The sequence below is a fragment of the Lonchura striata genome, chromosome 4 (assembly GCF_050655825.1).
Source record: "Lonchura striata isolate lonStrDom1 chromosome 4, ASM5065582v1, whole genome shotgun sequence".
Lineage (NCBI taxonomy): Eukaryota > Metazoa > Chordata > Aves > Passeriformes > Estrildidae > Lonchura > Lonchura striata.
The window spans coordinates 39,383,920-39,390,011 of NC_140706.1; positions in this window are offsets into that span (position 1 = coordinate 39,383,920).

Sequence of the window (6,092 nt, forward strand, 5' to 3'; positions counted from 1 at the left end):
TCTGTAGTAGGACTTAAGTGGAGAGACACATGTGGAGTTTATTGAGTATATATTACATGTTATCAATAAGACCAAGCAGTACAGTAGAAATAGAAAATTGCAGTTATGCTTCCAGTTGTTTAGTGTATTTTTTAAGCTAATATCTCTGAAGTTGGTGATTTTTGCATGTGCTATTATCTTAATGAATAAAGGATATAGCTCCCTGGTTCACTTAATGTATATTTATTGCAAATTTCCTCATTAGTTATATATTCCTAGGAATTCCAATCACTTTCTACATATGCAGAGGTCAGACCTTCTCAACTAGTGGTGGTATGAAGGAAACTATTGTTTAAATAGAAATAAAATGGGTAAGAATTATGAAGTACTGAAACTAATACATGACCTGTGTTATTTTTAAATCAACCTTTAGGAGACTAATTCAGCTGCCAATTGAGCTCATTGTTGTCACAGTTAGGTGACTGACTGAGCTTCAGCTAATCTGAGGATGCACTCATTGGTTTAAAGACAGACCTTAATATTTGCTGTATCCTGAGTTCATAAATAGAATGCCATTTGCTTTTAATTTAGGCAGGCTTATGCTTTGACATTAAATTCTCGTCAATTCAATGCCGTTGTTTATGTCCACAGTTCACAGACTGTGAACATGAGTGGCTGAGGTAATATTTCTACAAATTCAAATTACTCAAGAAAGCTTTAGATAAAACCAAGTTTTAAAACCTGTGTTCCATATTTTCTAGCATTTGTATGAAATTTTCTTTATGTTTCTTATATTTGGTAAATTTGGGTTTACTTATGCTATTGATGCAGATGCATTTTGCACTGATATCTTAATTTTTCTGCTGACAAACTAAGAAAAGGTGTGATAGAATTACCTATTTATATAACTCACTCTTTCATGCATGGTTTACAATAATTTCTAATCTATATTGCACGAGAAACTACTAAAAACACTTATTATATGCTTCTTTGATTATGTTGCAGGTTACCTATTTCTGCACTTCCTATTTTTTCTAAATGCTTCTACTATTCTATTTCTTTTAATCTCTCCATTCTAATTACACTCAAGCGCTTCCTAATGGATTTCTGCTGCTAATCAGAACATCAGAAGACCACTTAGTCCTTTTGACAGAGCCTCCTTTTATCCATCCCTTTAACCTTTTAAAATGAGAGCTCTGGCTGCTTCATTTGTTTAGATTTTGCAGAGGCTCTCTTACAGTGCTTCACCTTTTGCAAGTCCGTGGTAGCATGGGAGATGTGTAACATACCCTGCATGTTTCCAGTTTCAAAATATCAACTGTAAAAGTATCTGCCCTTAAAACTTCCTGGAGAAAAGAACCAGAAATGGGCCTACAGAGTAGCAGTATAACATGCTATCACTGTATAGCATGGCAGCTTTAGCAAAGAAAAGAAAGTCTTTTGTACTAGATCCTTTAGATGTTCTGTTTTGCAGACACCTTTCTGGACCAAATTATTCCAGTCAGGATGCGTGCAAGTGTGCCAATACACAAAGATTTTCAACAGATTCTCTGGAACCCACAGTTTCCTTGGAGTCCATAATGTGCCCACTGGCTTAAGGCTCAGATAAAATGATCAAAAGTTCAGTGTGGGGGCAGATATGTCTGGGTAACATGCCTGAAGCTTAGAGAAAAAACATTTCTGTCTCTGCCTAGACTTTTGTTTAGCCTGTCTGGACATCCATTTGAAGAATTCCTCCTTATAACCATTCAAATATACCCATTTGTGAAGTTGCAACCAAAATGCACGATTTTATGCTTGTGAGATTTTATTGCAGCTTTTTTTCCTTGATAGTGAATTTAATCTCTGGTAAATTCATCAGACCCATCCTCGATATATCAGGATATTTTCATTATATATACACTAAGAATGGAAAAATAAGGATGAAATTCTCTGACAATACAAAGATGGTCACTGAGTTAGCTTAAAAAAAAAATGATACTTCTGTGTGAAACAGAAAAACATGAAAAGATTGAAAACTCAATGCTTTCATTAAAATTTGAGTGACAGCATATAATTTTTTAATCTATCTGTCTCATTTGAGTGGTCTTTTTCCTTCTTGTCCTTTTCAATCTTCAGGCCCTGTAGCTGCAGCAGTTGAGGTTATTACATGAACATATTTTATAATATTTTAGATGAGCTGACTCCAGAAATTCAATCTTGTCTGGGATTTCATCAGGTCTCAGGAGGTTTTCCTAAGCTCCTCTAGCAGGCATATTGTGTTGTCAGGTAACTATGAGGCTACAAATAATTTCTGATTTTGTTGCTCATACTGATTTTTAATTCCTTTTTATTTCAAACTTGGAATAGGCTTTCTCATTGCCATTGTTAAGACACGTCACAGTGTTATGCAAAGTTTAAATGTACATGTATGTACATATATGCATGTACATTTATACATTTACATGTACATGTATGCAACTCTCTTGATATTTTCAGTTTAAAAGCATGCAATCCCCATAAATTCTGTAGCAGCATAGCATGTTTCACCTCTCCTACCATGTTTTTAGGGGTTTTTTTTTCAGTAGACAGTCTGCATACTTCTGCGTTTCAGACTGAGTCTCCAAGAGTGATCTGGGCATAGTCTAGATATACATTTTCAGGCTTAATACTATATACCTAGTATATTATTATATTATATATTATTATATACCTAGTATATTAAACTACAACATTTTAAATTTGGTTTGACTTATTTGGCTGATTGCCTAGCTTTTCCTTATAAACCTTCTACAATCCTAATAATTCCAGTTATCTCCTTAGTCCCTTTAATGTTTTCTATTTTTCTTCCTATTATTTCATTAGTGCCTATTTAAAGGAATTAGCCTTTAAGAAAAAGAGGAAAATAAGGATGAGCTTGGATTGTTTTCAGCTTATGGTGTGTTTAATTGGTAGAGTTTGGGTAATTTCATCCTCTGCAAACTGTAAAAAATCTCTAAAATCACTTAGACTGAGAAGTACCTCAACCCATATTCAATAGTGTGTTTATTCCTTAATATTCACATTCCTTTAAAAAATCATACCATACTAAATAGTAATATTTGTTTTGATAGAGAAACCTCAGTCATGAAAATGGGGGACTAGTAACTCCTTATTAGTAACATTTAGAAAAGAAAAAAATAATATTATTGTTGATTATATTGTAAGAAACACTGGGAGCACAGACTTAACAATTAGTGTGATCTAAATAATTGCTGAATATTATTAATGCAAAAGCCATCATCATGTACTATAGTGACTGCTGTGTAGTGAAATTCTTTTGTGTGAAACTGAAATTGTCTCAAGGCAAACACCTTCAGTGACCTCTCTGTAATTTAATGGCACAGAATCATGGTGATGAAATCCTGTAAAACTCTGCTTCCATGTTCAGAGCTGTTCCTGAATAGCTCTGAAGTGGTATAACTGCACCCATCCACCAAAGGCAATTTTCCCACTGGCTATGACCTGACACAGCAAATATGATGACATCTTTTGCAAGCTGGGTACCGTACTCTTTGGATATTAAGAATTACTTCAGGGAAAAAAAAAACGTCAGTGGACTTAAAATTGCTGTGTAGCTTCTGGTATTTAAAACAGGATAAAAAGAAATTATATTTGAGCATAAACACTTTCACAGTATTACAAGACAGGTGTACTGAATGATATGCCTAATAGGCTATTGCTCTGATCTTTGGTGTTGTTATTAATCATTAGTTCCCTTTCCTGTGAAATTATGAACCTCAAACCAAACAAAAAGTTTCTGTAATAAAAAGTAGGAAAAGGTATTTCTTTACGAAATAAAGGAATTTATTTATAGAAATAAGTTTAACTCATTTCCATAGAAAGTCTTTATATTAAATAACATTACATTCTAGAAGATCAGACTCTGATGCTTGTCACACAAATCAGGCTTCTGAGTCCTCTTGCTCGCTGCTGCAGAGATTTGGAAGCTATTTAGGAGAGACTCTGGAAAAACCACGTTTCCTGCCCCAGAGTCCCTGTTGTAGTGCTCATGATGATTTCCTGTCTCCAGCATATATTTCCTGCCATGGTTAGTAAAAGGCTACTTATTTGGTGGTTTGTTGTTTATTTCTTCTGGCTAAATGGCCTTCCAGGCTGCAAGCTCAGAAGCATTCACATGAGTATTGAATTCCAGAGTATAACAATTGCAATCTACATGGCCAGGCCAGGAACCCAGAAGCTCTTGGTTTGTCACTGGTGGGAGAAAGGCAAAACATTGCAACAGAAAGTCTGTTCCACAAAACTCTCCAGCCAGACTTTCAGCTTTTATAAGCTGGCGCTTCCATGTGTGGAATAAGATTTAACATTACTTTTCCTTAGGGACAGCATTCATTCAAGCCAATATTTCAAGTTACAGCTCTTGAGGATTCAGGTCTTTATTGTTTGTCATGTAATATGACATGCATGGGAAACATAATTCTGCTGCTTGGGCTAAAGCAAAATGAAAAGCCACATTATTTTTAAAATTAAGTATTGCTGCATACAACTGTACAGAAATAAGTAAATAATTTCTGCATTTTCTTGTAATTCAAAATGTCTTGAGTTTTAAACACACTTAAGGCAGCTACCAGTGCCAGTATTTCCAGAGAGAGTATAATTATGGTTTCAAGATGCTACTTTTTCTACCATGCCTTTTGCTTTTGAATTAGAAGAGAGGGAAAAATAATTAAAACTGGGGATAAGAAACAACTTAAACAACATTAACTGAAGTGACCATAACTGAAATACTATCATAGGCACTTATATGTCTAGAGTACAGAACCATTTTTGCATGTCATCATCACTGGTAGAGCACAGGAAACTGAAAAGTCCTTGACTTAAAGATTTAAGCACTACTTAACAACTAAAGCACCAGTGTCCTCGATATTTTTCTCATATGAAATATAAAACACAGGCCGTACCAGCTACTAGGAAGAAAATGAACTCTATCCTAGATTAATCCAGGATGGTATTCCATTTCCAATTCCATACCATTAACATCATGCCCATATCCCACACTTCCCAATACATCCCAGTTAACCACCATCATATTTTTGGTCATTTGATCTATCTATCTGTCTGTCTATCTGTCTAATCTCTACATATATATAAATATATACAGATATCATGTCCTTAGTCTATGGACCATCCCTATAAAAGTCCATTGATTTCATTTAGTCCATGACTTTGGGTTCCATCTTCCATAACAGTATTTCAGGGCAGAAAAGCTGGTGTGTGGTGTTGGATTGTTGCATGCTAAAGCCAGTTCTAGTTCCAGCCCTGGTGTGCTTGTGCAGGTGCACCAAAATTAATGCTTCTTCTGGGTCACTGTGACGTGAACTGAAATTGAACTATGTCTTTGGAGCTGTGCAAAAATGTTACTGATAATTGCTGCATTGTATCATGGTGTGATACAAGTGGAAGTTACAAGCGATTATGTAGTGCTGAATCTGGAGCCACCTTTGGCAAAACTCTTATTCATTCCCATACAAAAAGTCCTACTCCCAACCATATTTAAAACCCATTCATGCATAGGTGTTTCCCAGTGTTTGGATCACAGAGAAGTTGGTTTGTATGGCTGACAGAATTCTGTCCAGTAACAACATATATGGAAACAGAGGGCTATGGCGAACTGAAAGGGTCAAGTTCATCCCATTCAGAAATCTTAATGCCCCACACAGTGATGGATAATCTGTAATCTATTTTAAATATCACCATGTGTCTTCATGAGGTTGAAAGTAACCCATAGGAAAGGGTCCATAGGCACCATCCTTTATTGTCTGTAAATCTCCTTACATTAGGCAACTATGGGAGACTTGACTTTATCTGGAGTTGCTGGCAGTTTACCCGAGGTTTCAAGGGTCTGCTGCTGTCAAATACAAATAATCCACAGAAAGGCCCTTTAGGAAATTTTCCAGGAGATTTGCAAATAATCTAGTAACTCCCTGCAAATGATATTTCAGTCTTGCAATTCATGCCTAGAAACTTGTAGCTGAAATTTGTTATTTGTTTACAACACACTTATTTGTAACCACATTGTCTATTTGATTCCTGATGCATCAAGAAAACAGAAGACCACATATCTTCAAACTATA